Source organism: Spermophilus citellus (assembly GCF_964194105.1).
Source record: "Spermophilus citellus genome assembly, chromosome: 5".
NCBI lineage: Eukaryota > Metazoa > Chordata > Mammalia > Rodentia > Sciuridae > Spermophilus > Spermophilus citellus.
The window spans coordinates 120,260,715-120,274,303 of record NC_138186.1 but is presented as its reverse complement, the minus strand read 5'-3'; the positions used below and the strand labels follow the sequence as shown (position 1 = coordinate 120,274,303).

Here is a 13,589-nt window from a genome sequence, read left to right as displayed (position 1 = left end):
AGAGGTATAGCGATACCAGAGTTCAAACTGTACTACAAAGCAATAGTAACAAAAACAGCATGGTACTGGTACCAAAACAGACAGGTGGACCAATGGTACAGAATAGAGGACACAGAGACTAATCCACAAAGTTACAACTATCTTATATTTGATAAAGGGGCTAAAAACATCCAATGGAGGAAGGATAGCATCTTCAACAAATGGTGCTGGGAAAATTGGAAATCCATATGCAACAAAATGAAACTGAATCCCTTTCTCTCGCCATGCACAAAAGTTAACTCAAAATGGATCAAAGAGCTAGATATCAAATCAGAGACACTGCGTCTGATAGAAGAAAAAGTTGGCTACGATCTACATATTGTGGGGTCGGGCTCCAAATTCCTTAATAGGATGCCCATAGCCCAAGAGTTAATAACAAGAATAAACAAATGGGACTTACTTAAACTAAAAAGTTTTTTTCTCAGCAAGAGAAACAATAAAAGAGGTAAATAGAGAGCCTACATCCTGGGAACAAATTTTTACCCCTCACACCTCAGATAGAGCCCTAATATCCAGAATATACAAAGAACTCAAAAAATTAAACAATAAGATAACAAATAACCCAATCAACAAATGGGCCAAGGACCTGAACAGAGACTTCTCAGAGGAGGACATATAATCAATCAACAAGTACATGAAAAAATGCTCACCATCTCTAGCAATCAGAGAAATGCAAATCAAAACCACCCTAAGATACCATCTCACTCCAGTAAGATTGGCAGCCATTATGAAGTCAAACAACAATAAGTGTTGGCGAGGATGTGGGGAAAAGGGTACACTTGTACACTGCTGGTGGGACTGCAAATTGGTGAGGCCAATTTGGAAAGCAGTATGGAGATTCCTGGGAAAGCTGGGAATGGAACCACCATTTGACCCAGCTATTGCACTTCTCGGACTATTCCCTGAGGACCTTAAAAGAGCGCACTATAGGGATACGGCCACATCAATGATTATAGCGGCACAATTCACAATAGCTAGACTGTGGAACCAACCTAGATGCCCTTCAATAGATGAATGGATCAAAAAATGTGGCAGCTATGCACAATCGAGTATTATGCAGCACTAAGAAATGACAAAGTCATAGAATTTGCAGGGAAATTGATGGCATTAGAGCAGATTATGCTAAGTGAAGCTAGCCAAGCCCTAAAAAACAAATGCCAAATGTCTTCTTTGATATAAAGAGAGCAACTAAGAACAGAACAGGAAGGAAGAGCATGAGGAAAAGACTAACAGTAAACAAAGACGAATGGGGGGAGAGAAAGGGAGAGAGAAGGGAAAGCATATGGAAATGGTAGGAGACCTTCAATGATACACAAAATTATAAGAGGTTGTGAGGGGCAAGGGGGAGGGGAAAAAAGGGGGGAGAGAATTGAACAATAGCAGAGGAGGTAGAGAGGGAAGATGGGAGGGGAGGGGAGGAGAGGGGGGATAGTAGGGGATAGGAATGGTAGCAGAATACAACAGTCACTAATATGCCATTATGTGAAAATGTGAGTGTGTAACAGATGTGATTCTGCAATCTGTAATTGGGGTAAAAATGGGAGTTCAAAACCCAATTGAGTCAAATGTATGAAAGATAATATATCATGAGCTCTGTAATGTTTTGAACAATCAATAAAAAAAAACATATGGCTATGCATTGTTTTCATTTGATTAATATTAGTATGTCATATCTTTCCCCATCATTTGCTTTAAATCTGTGTGTGTGTGTGTGTGTGTGCGTGTGTGTGTGTATTTAAAGTGAATTTTCATATGAGCAACAGAAAATTTGGTCCTGTTTTTTGATCCATTTCTGATAAATTCTGTCTTTTAATTGATGTGTTTATCACATTAATAGTTAAAGTAATTATCAATAATTTTAAATTAACATCTACCATACATTTTCTACATATTGCCCTTGTTCTCTGTTACCTTCTAATTTTTATTATGTTCTCTGTTTTTAATTGAGCATTTTATGTAATTCTACTTTATTCCCCTTCTGTAATAGTAATTATTGTTTTTAAAAATCTTCTTTAGAGTTCCCCTAGATTTTCTAATATTCATGTACAATTAATCCAGGTCCACTTTCAAATAACACTATACTGCTTCATGGGTAATGAGAGTACCTTACAATAACAAAATAACTGCAATTCCTTCCTCCTGTCCCTCAATCATTGCTATCACTCATTTCACCCATATGTAAGTATGTATATATATATATATAATATATATTATGCATGCATATATATGTATATATATATTCATACATAATTGAATAAATTATTGCCAATGCTATTTTAAGCTATTGATCTTAATTGATCAATTAAGAATATGAAAATTAAAAAATTTATTTGACCTTTATATCTTCCATTTTTGGTGTTCTTCCTTTCTCCACATAGATCTAAGTATTTTAGTGACATAATTTTCCTTTTCTATAAAGTGTTTCTTTTAACATTGTTTGCAAGACAGCTCTATAGACAACATATTTACTCAATTTTTTTTCTTGATCTGAGAATCTCTCTTTGTTCCTCACTTTTGAAGTGTACTGAACTCTAGGTTGGTATTTTATTTCTCTAAATACTCTATTTTAATTATTCTCTTTGTACTTCATGGTTTCTGGAAAATAAATAGAAATTCTTATCTTTGTTCCCCCTTAGTTAAGGTTGATTTTCTCCATTTTGTATTATCAGAATTTTTATATATTTTAGTTTTGATTTTCTGTAGTTTTAATATTATATGCCTAGGTGTTATTTGTTCGCTTCTTTATTTGGCATTCATCTTACTTGGCATTCTTTGAGGTTTCTGGAACTATGGTTTGCTGCCTGATACTAATTATGGAAAAATCCTCAGTTGTTATTCTTTAAACTAGGCCTTCTATTCTTTCTATCTTTTCCTCCTGTTATTCCTATTATATACTTGTTGCACCTTTTGTAGTGGCTCCAAAGTTCTTGGGTATTCTTTTCATTTCTTTTCACTCATTTTTTCCTTTTCTGATTTTTGGTTTTGAGAATTTTCAATTGAGATGTGTTATAGTTTGGATATGAGGTGTCCCATGAAAGTTTATGAGAAGATTATGAGTGCCATAACCTAATTGGTAAATTAATCCACTTGATAGATTAATAATTTGAAAGGACTATTGTATTTAGTGGCATATGTAGGCAGGTAGGATGTGACTGAAGAAGGTGTTTCACTGGGAGGGTGCCCTTGGGGATTATATCCCCATCTCTCTTCACCCCCACCCACTTTGCTTTCTGGCTACCATAAACTGAGCAGTTTTTATCTGCCATTCCCTTCTGCTATGATGTTCTGCCTTACCTTGGACTCAGAGCAATAGAATCAGTAGACTTTGGAATGAAACTACTGAAACTGCAAGCCCTAAATAAACTTTTTCTCCTCTAAATTGCTCTTGTTAGATGTTTTGTTCATAGCAATGAAAAGCTGACTAATCAAGATTGCTTCAAGCCTCAAAAATTCTTCCCTCAGTTTTGTGCAGTCTATTAATAAGTCCATCAAAGACAATCTTTATTTCTGTTACAGTGGTTTAACTATCTAGAATTTCTTTTCTGTCTTTCTTAAAATGTCTTCTCTGCTTGAATTCCTATCTGTTTTTGCATGTCATCTACTTTATCCATTAAAGCTTTTAGCTTATTAATTATAGTTGTTTTAAAATCAGTCTAATAATTCTAACATCTCTGCAATGTCTGCATCTGACTTTGATGACCTGTCTCTTCAATCTGTCATTTTTGGTCTTTTTGTACCTTGCATGATACACTGGGCTAGAGTTGAATATTTCCCTTCTCTCAAAGAAAGCTAAAGGGATTGAAATTATATAGTTTTCATCCTCCAAATGGAATACTAAAGTTGACTAAAATTGGGTATTTCTCTTTCACAAGGTAGGTTGAGCTCTGAAAAACTTAAATAGTTTGGTTTCTGATTCAATAGTTTATCCAAGGAGCAGACACTATTAAGAATAGGCTACTCTGACTAACTTCAGGATTGTTCTTTTTTCTCTTTTCCTTCCAGGAGCAGGAATAAATTTTTCTTTACTATTCACCATGAGAAATTGGTAGAACTCAAGAACAGAAGACTCACAGATGTGTGTGCCCCTAGCACCAATGGGGTCCCTATGGAGATTTTATCTCTCAGACTTGTTCACACTGAGACCTTTGCAAATCGTCAACTGCAGTTCACATATTCCTATCCTGGCTTGTTTTCCTGTGGAGATTTCTATTCAGGTAAATTGCAATGCTCTGTCTTTACCTGTTTGGCTTTCCAATTTTAGGGCATGGTTTTCCCCATGACCTTGCTTCTTCTAGGGCTCTAACTGACTCTGTGCTCATTTCCCAGTCTCTTCACCCTTCTACTTCCTGTTAAGACAAAATGTCACCAATCTCTTCAGAACAGAAAGTAAACTGTAAGTCCAGAAATTTCCGAAATTTCTTTAATGCCCTATTTATTCTCCATGTTGGATATATATATATATATATATATATATATATATATATATATATACACACACACACACACACACACACACACTTTGGTTTTGAGATGGGGGTCTTCCTGTATCACCAGGTTGGGCTCAAACTCATAAACTCAAGTGATCTTTCTACCTTAGTCTTCTGAGTAGTGGGGACTACAGGCATTTGCCACCATGCCTGGACTATTGTTGGTCCTTCTTTAATTTTACCTCTGTCATCAAAAATTATATGAAAGAGTTTGATAAGTGTGAAGATTGTTATACATGTTGTATTTTCCAATAAAAAAGAATTACTTATAGATATTCATCATCATAATAATATATACTTATGATTTAATAGCAATTTATGCATTTATAAAATAAGGCTTATATTCCTTCCTCAATTTTTATCATCAAGCTCTGACTTAAATAGAATTGTTATTATCCCAAATTATAAAAAGTATCTGAAGCTAGCATAGTACTCTTATTCTTCCTTGATCATATAGTTTAGTGAAAGACAGTGTCAGAATTGGACATCAGGTTTCTCCAGCTTCAATATGCTGAACCATGCTTCACAAAACATGTGTTGGCGTTGGCAGAAAAGTCTACTCTAATATATATATATATATATATATATATATATATATATGCCATAGCTGAGTATATCTGACTCCCTCTAGTTTGTTAAAACACCAGTACTTTGGGGTACAAAATGTAATCATGCACAATGTTTAAATGCTTGACTTATAAAATAATATATTATGGCCGTTAGGAAAAATGGATTCTGATAACAAGAACATTAATAACCCCTTATTGACAATATTTTTCTAATATTGCCAAGTATTCAAGTATTCACCCTCTTTCTTAAGTCATTCCTGGATGCTCAGCTTCTATTGTTATACATTTTCTGAGTTTTAACATTGCCATAATAAGTTGGAATTTATAAAAGCTTTCCTTTGCAGACAAAAGTTGGCAAGCACACACTTTAAAATGAAGGCAAGAGGTACTATGGCATTAGTGAGGCTCAGAATATATGAACCATATGATCACTGATGACAAACAGATTTTAAAAATACAAGAAATATGCACAACACACTTTTGATTTTCCAAGACCATGATGTGAGAAGATTGGAAAGTCTTGATTTGTTAACTCTATTATAAAGAATCTCATGAAGATGAAAATAGAGGAATTCAAGTTGCCTCTAAATATTTAAAGTATTCATAAGTAAAAAAATTATAGAACACATCTATTTTTTCTGTTCTTCTTGAAAAATTTATTTTTTAAATAAATATTTGGGATTACCTCTGCATTAAAAAAAAATGAAAAGCTTATATTGCCTAAAATGTGCTATACACTTTATATGCATACAGTTTAAAGGGTTAAGTAGATCTTACCACCTGTTTTTCATTTCCTTTTATGATTGTCTATAAATTAAGTGATCCATCAGTAGAGATGAATAACTATAAATGATGACCTGTGCAACTTTGAGAGATAACCTTATAAATGTTTTTACTCGATTCAAATGAGCTGCATTAAACATCACTGGTATCTGGTGAAGATCAATATATTTTCAGGTTTTGGAAAATTATTAAAAGTTGAAACCATAGTTGTCTTTAAATGATTGCTTTTTCTTTTTTTAATCTCTAAATAAATAGATGACAAGTCCTAACTCCTATACCTCTGTAATTTTCATGTCTCCGTTATTTCTGTCTTTGCCTCAATAACTATTTCTCAGGAATAATTCTGTGCCCTACTAAAATAACAACATAGCCTCCTAAGAAATCTCACAAAACCTACAATCTATTTTGTACATTATGCTCATGTTAATTCTCATATAAAACAATTCCAATGAAAATTTTTCCTTACTAAATCAAAACTCACAAGCCTATAATAATAACCACAGGATTTTGTGTAGTCTAGATACTTTGACCATGCTACTCTGCCTGCTTTTTTGGCTGTTTCTCAGTCATGTGTGGATGGATTTTAATTTTCAGAGTAGTTTCCAAGCAATACAAGAGGAGGGTATATTTCTAATTGTCTTTTCTAGTTACCATGTTTATTAAACATTGAATGCTTTATTTGTGTCCTCAAGGTTAATTCACATATATTCCATCTAAAGTCAATTTGCTTCAAGTTTTATTATATTTAAATATCTAATAACAAGCCATTACTCATGCATAATGATGGAAAAATAAGAAATTTATAGGCATTCAAATCTTTTTATAATTTCTTATTTGCAGAAAATTCAGTCACTAGAATTAAGCAACATGAGCTTACCAATAGTACTACCCAAATTTCAACTATCACTGTATGTATCTGTAAGTAAGTTAATAAAACACTATTTTGCTTTGGATGTACTATGTCCCCTGAAAGCTTATCTTTGAGAAAATTCAGGTATATTCAGAGGTAAAATGACTAGATTATAAGAGCTATAATCTAATCAATGTATTAATCCATTAGATGGATTAATAATTTGAATGGATTAATGTGTGTTAATTGTAGGCAAGCAGGGTATGGCTGGAAAAAGTAAGCCACTGCAGGGTGGGAGAGTAGGGTAACTTTGGGAATTATATTATTCCTGGCTCTTTATAGTCAAGCTCTGAGCTTGAATATTCTGATCTGCCTTCCCCGCCACATCTTCTACCATGATGTTTGGACTTACCTTAGACCCAGAATAATGTGGTCCACTGACTATGAACTGAACCCCTGAAATTGTGAGCCAACATAAAGTTTTCCTTCTCAGGTTGTTCTTTTTGGATATATTGGTCAGCAACAACACAAAACTGACTAACACGGGTACAAACTTCAATGCTTTTGTTCACTCTACATTTCACTGTATAACTATCAGACGTGCCTCATGATCAAGAAATAATCATGCTCTTCTTTCAGTGTTGGTCAATGATTGATCACTGCACATCTGTAACTCAGTTTTCCTAGAGGCATACAACAATGTAGCTGCCTTGGCTCCTAGTTTTGTGGTGATAAACCCATGAGATATTTTATCAAAAAATGGATAATAAAAAGACACAACTTTCCAACAAAGATCAAAGTGCAGTAAATGGAAAAAAAAATATGATAAAGCTGGAAGTAAAATTTGAATCACATGAAAATAGGTATATAGAATAAATAGCTGACTGTGGAAATGTTGACATGCCTAACATTGGAGAGAAACTAGAGGTTTATGGAAAGTAAACTTATTGACATGGATAAGACAGTGATGGCAACAAAAAGGATGGCATTGTCCCAGAGGAAGTGCTGCCAAAAAACCAGCACATTAAAAGACACTCAGAGATTTCACAGTATTGAAAACAACAAAAGATAAAATGTCATAAGCACATAGAAACTTAGAAGTGTGGCTATTCCAAGTCTTCAAAATGATAGTATCTCTGATTCCTCTGTTAAGTTATAAGAAAGCATGTGATTTTCAAGCCACTCTTGACATTTTTTTTTAGAAAGAAACACTTTAATTCTCAATGTTTCTGATGGTTTAAATTTAATGTATGTTATATAAATAATGGTTTTATAAAATTTTTCATTGGTTATACATTTAAAACTGTCATTAAGAGAGTTTTTAATGTTTTGACAAATAGTTTATATGTAAGAGATAATTTTTAACTTTTCTTATTATCACTATCATTTTTCACAGTTTCAGATTGTGTGGACATTTTCACAGCCTTGCATTACTATACAAAATGAGGTCTGCCTCTATGTATGCACAGCCCCCCCCCCACACACATATATATGAATGTGTGTGTGTGTGTGTGTGTGTGTACATATTCAATTAAATCACTCCCAGGAGATGAATATTGGGAATCTTTTCAACTGAAATGTATACATACAGTATTAGTAGTCATCTTAAAATAGCTAAGCCTGGATATACATTACATCTGAATTATAAATTTCTAAACAAGAAATGTTATAAAATTCAATTTATTTTACAATATTTGTAGCATAATTATTTTATACAACCTTTGTTGGAGCTACTCACAGCTTGTCTTTTTATTCGAATATTCTTCAAAATAATTTTAAGTTGCTTGCACAGGCAAGTCCTGGGTTCATAGAGATAGTTTAGTTTAACCTCTCTGGTAGGTACTCTCAATATTGAAGTATAGTAGTTAACACTTTCTGGCACCACCTGCCAACAAGAATGTTAATTGTTTCCTACGAAAGATGTAATTTAATTATTCATCAAAATGCCTTAAATGCAGTTGCTGTCTTCTGAGAAATAGGCCCTTAGCACATTTCACCCCTCTAATTTTCTGGTTCATTTGTCCTTGTTTCTTAACATATGGAAAAATTACATTTAATAATGGAATATATATTTCAATACTTTACATAAAAAACATTCATTTTTTTTAATATTAAGATTTTGCAAAAATATACATATGACTCCCTTTATTTAAATAACAAGTTTTTCAAAATTTATTGACCTGAGTGACTATATACTATTTTAACAAACAAAACAACAAAATAGAACCTTTCTTATATTACACAAAAATTTGTGCACATATACTATGAACACTCTTTGATGTATAGATCAGGAAATGGGATATTCAAATTAATTCAATATTCTTAATAACAGTTACTCTATATCTGCCTTCAAAGATTAGCAATTTTTGCAGAAAATGGAGCCAATAATTGTCTTCAGTGTAATTCTAAAAAATTAGAAGATATTTTAAGTAATTCTTCATAAAGACTTATAATTGTATATCTCAAGAAATACAATGCTGGTTAATGAAGATTTCTAACTGAAAAGAAAAACTTGCCAGATTCCAGAATATACTGATTATAAACATTGTTCTTTAATTTTTAGTAACTGCTATTTGAGATTTGTGTAGATTAAGAGATTTTGTTCGACAATTATGAGAAAAAAGCAAAAATTATCCAACTAGCTGAGACTCATGCTTAGGCCTTTAGGGGTTCCAGTGTGCTCTGAATAGGTTTCAATTGTCTCCCTTAAATCATGTTTAAAAAGTTACATATTTCCACCCCAATTCCATTACCCCTACTCACTCTTTTTTTTTTTTTTTTTTTTATAATATTTATTTTTTTTTTTAGTTCTCGGCGGACACAACATCTTTGTTGGTATGTGGTGCTGAGGATCGAACCCGGGCCACACGCATGCCAGGCAAGCGCGCTACCACTTGAGCCACATCCCCAGCCCCCTACTCACTCTTAACTTGCTGTCCTTAAAGTTGTTGACCCAAGCATGGCTGAATTTCACTCTGTTTCAACACCTGACTTTCAAGGAGATCCATCAATAGCTTTTCCCTTTATAAAGTGGATTTGAATCACTTCTACTTAATTTATTTTTTAAGGATCCAAGGGATAGACCCTTGTTCTCATTCCCAGACTTGTTAAAGGGACTATCTGCTCTTTCCAAACCCTTCACAGTCTTACAAATAACAATCAGATCCCACCTAGTACTGTAACTGAAAAGCTCAGTCCCTGTTCCAATACCAATCAATGCCAATGTAATAATGAGGACACGGTTTTGAGAAAAAGGAAAAAAAAAAAAAAAAAAGCTGTTTTGCTTTGCTAGCAAAGGAGAAACACAGGGGACTCCTGTCCCAGAGTCTGTGACTCACCCAATCAGGAGGGATAAGGGTTTTTTAAAGGAATTTCAAGGGTTACATTCCAGGTGTGCTCTGGTCTAAGGCCCCAGGGTGCCCTGATGGTTTAGGATTCACTTGTTAATTTAGGAGCTATTCACTTTCCAGATCCTCAGCTGGCATCTCCTTCCTGTGTGTGTTTAAGGGCAATATACTGGGGGAAGAAAAGATAACACTGTCTCCCTGATCTTGTTAGGGATGGGGAGAGGTTTGGAGAGAGAGATAAATTTTTTGTTTTTGTTGTTTAAATAAGCCTTAGAGCAATAAGGGCTACATTCAGAAGGGGAAGGTACCACAGTTACAATGCTTGTCTTAAAAAAAGCGATTTACGGGGCTGGGGATGTGGCTCAAGCAGTAACGCGCTTGCCTCGCATGTGTGCGGCCCGGGTTCGATCCTCAGCACCACATACCAACAAAGATGTTGTGTCCGCCGAGAACTAAAAAAGAATTTTAAAAAAAGCGATTTACTAAATTTAAGGCTTGACTATTGAAGATTATCTTCACAAACACTTGTTTGTCGTAACGCAATCAAGAAGTAATCATGAAAAAACAGGAGTCAGAAATCCTAAGTCACCTGTCAACAGCGGTAACACTATTGAAAGAATTAAATTAGATGAAATATGTTATATTTAGACCATTTGATCAACACTAAAATGTTGTCAGCTGTTACTGTTACCGCTGTTGACCGGTGACGAGTCCTTGCTTCCCCAGTGTTGAAGAATAACACCAAAGAAGCACGCTGAGGCAAGGTCAGAGTAGAAATTAGAAGTTTATTAAAGGACAGCAGAAAAGACTTGTCCGGGAGGAAGAAGGGGACCCAAGAGGTGGAATCCGTGGAAGTGCGGTTGTCTCCCCTTTTTATAGTTCTTTCAGTGATGGAATGTAGGTGGGAAGGCCCGAGGGGTGGGATACAGGTGGGCCAAAGAAGTAATCTGGGCAGGAAGGACTTCTGAGTCAGCACCTTCAAGTTTGCTGGGGGCTGTTCATTAACACTTCTTTGGGATGGGCTCTGGCCTTGGGCTTTTTCCTGGACTTCATTAACATTCCATGAGTTGTCCTGCATTTCCCTGGATCATTCTCAGCATGGCCTCCATTTTAGATTTCACTCGATATTAGACCCGATCTAACTACACTGACTACCTAACTTTAAATCTGGCTTCATTACTAGAAAAACAATGTAACTTATTATCAAATTCTGTTTAGAAATTTTGTCTAGGACAAGTACTAAACTAAACAGGACATGAAGCTTAATATAGAATTTCCCCAGGAAAACCATAATTATGATGACCTTGTTTTTATGATTTTGTTGTGTATTTAGTTTTACTTAAGGCAAATGCAATTTACCTTCCTACCCATTCACACCATCTTGTATCTTTTGGTTAGTGTATCCTAACCTATCTACTATTAAAAGTATAGCATTATCAAGTGAAGTTGGGTGGCAATAATGTGTCCAAAGATCCCATAGACACCTGAGAATGCAGTCGATTGCTAGAGGGGTTCATCCCAGCAGCTTTAAGAACATAATGATGGCTGTAATAACCTGAGGTCTTCATTAGAAACACTCTTATCCTTTTCAAAGCCCTCATTATGTCCATTTACACAAATTTAGGGTAATGGAAGTTCAATTACAACTCACATTATTATGTGAATTCTATCTAATATATTATATACATTATACATTCATCCAAACTCAAAGGTTCTTGCAAAAGGAATCCTTCAGAGTGAAATAATTTCATTTTGCTCTTTGGCATAAATACTTTCTTTTCTTTTATAGTTACAGACTTTAGAAACATGATAACATTTTTCTTCCTGCAGCTAGAGAGATATAATAAGATATCAAATATGTTTATGTGATGATGATGCTAGCAGCTGGGTTATGTCAAAATTCCTTCATTTATTACTTCAGATTTACCAACAATTATGAACATCTTTAAAACCAGCTTACAAAGTTTGAACATATTTTACTTCTATAACCAGAACATACTCCAAACATATGGATTAAGTAAATGAGAATATTCACTTATATATATTACAGCTGGGGGCAATTGGGGGACAATGTAGAAGTTATTAAGGTTGCTTAAAGTTTCCTCCTATGTACCAAGATTTTGAGTTATAGAAACATAAAAATCTATTATATTCTTCTGAGTAGTGGTAGAAGCAGTCTTCATTACTCTAACAGGCTAGTTTCAGACTGGGAGAAAGGAGACCTAATCATCATCTAGCATTGTCAATTAACCTCTCTGTATTTTAGAGTCTCCTTAAAATTTTTCAAGCATAGAAATTGTGGTCCTATGCTTCTAGGGCTTCTTGCCAATTTAAAAGAAATGAGCATACCTCTGGAACAAAAAAAGAAAAAAAGAAAAGAGATGACAACCATACAATTCTTCATGAATTGGTATGAAAGAAAATTAAAGGAAGAGAAACAAGATCACTTAAAAGAGCCAAATCCAGCCCTCTGTAATCATACAGTATACCCTTGATGGTGTGCCTATGTTTAGAAATATTTATGACAGCACCATAGGCATCTGTTCTTATAAGGTCAACAGTGGCTTCAATGTGACACTTGTCCTGAGTGACTCTCAATTGCATAGATTCTTTTGTGTGTGTACAGGAATTCTTTCAGAATCACTAGCAGTGATTTGTTTTTCAGTTTCATTTAAATAATATAATAAGAGTTTCTTATCACTCTACTTGTAAACTTTTGCCCGATGTTGTCCTCAGATTACTGAAGAATTTATTCATGAAATCATATCCTTCAGAGTACTATTCATTAGAATGGAGATTACATGTGTCTCACAACAGCAGAAAGGAGAGTCAGTGCTTCCTCCTAGATGCTTCCCAAAGGTAAAGAGAAATAGGACCAAGCTGTACTAATGTCCAGGCCACAGAGATTCCGGGAGAGGTTACTCAGTGTCTGCCAAGACCGGGGAGCTTCATCATGGGTCCCGCTAGGAATGCTTGGAAATGAAGGAAATTTTAAAATGATTGTAGTCTCAGAACAAATATTTTTACTTCCAAGAATAATATGCTTTTTTGAGTGAACTGACATATTCTGGCCTGCTTTCTTGCATGAAGAAGCTCAAGTTTCAGTACATTAAATTTATGATGCCACTTGGGCCTTCCAAGGGAACTTAGGAAACAGACACATGATGTTTTAAGCTGAAATCTTGTTTTTAAAACCAAACCTGGTTTGTATAAAACTCTTCTATGTCCTTTGGTTTAAAAAAAGAAAAGAAAACCCAACAATAACTACCCAACATTAACCCTTTTTTAGGATCAGAGAGCTTAAAGATCCTTTTATAATTATCTAAAAATATGTAATTTTATCCACTACAAGTTGGATTTCAAATTTTATAACCAATTAGAGGTTCCATTAAGCTTGATGTTCCATGAATTTGATCCCATGTCTATTTCCTACTCTCTTGCCAACTATGGCAACCTTTAAATGTTTCCCAATTATAAAACTGTGCTTTGCACAGTAATTCCCCAAAAAAGGCAA

The 13,589-nt window shown here is 34.4% G+C and overlaps 1 long non-coding RNA gene across 1 annotated transcript in view; it reads left to right on the top strand.

The window, feature by feature from the left end:
* The first annotated feature begins 4,072 nt into the window (after positions 1-4,072).
* LOC308650196 overlaps positions 4,073-13,589 on the top strand; it is a 33,032-nt gene continuing 23,515 nt past the window's right edge. The window contains exon 1 of the long non-coding RNA XR_014022276.1: positions 4,073-4,253. This is a non-coding gene — a long non-coding RNA (uncharacterized lncRNA). The remainder of the gene's footprint in view (positions 4,254-13,589) is intronic.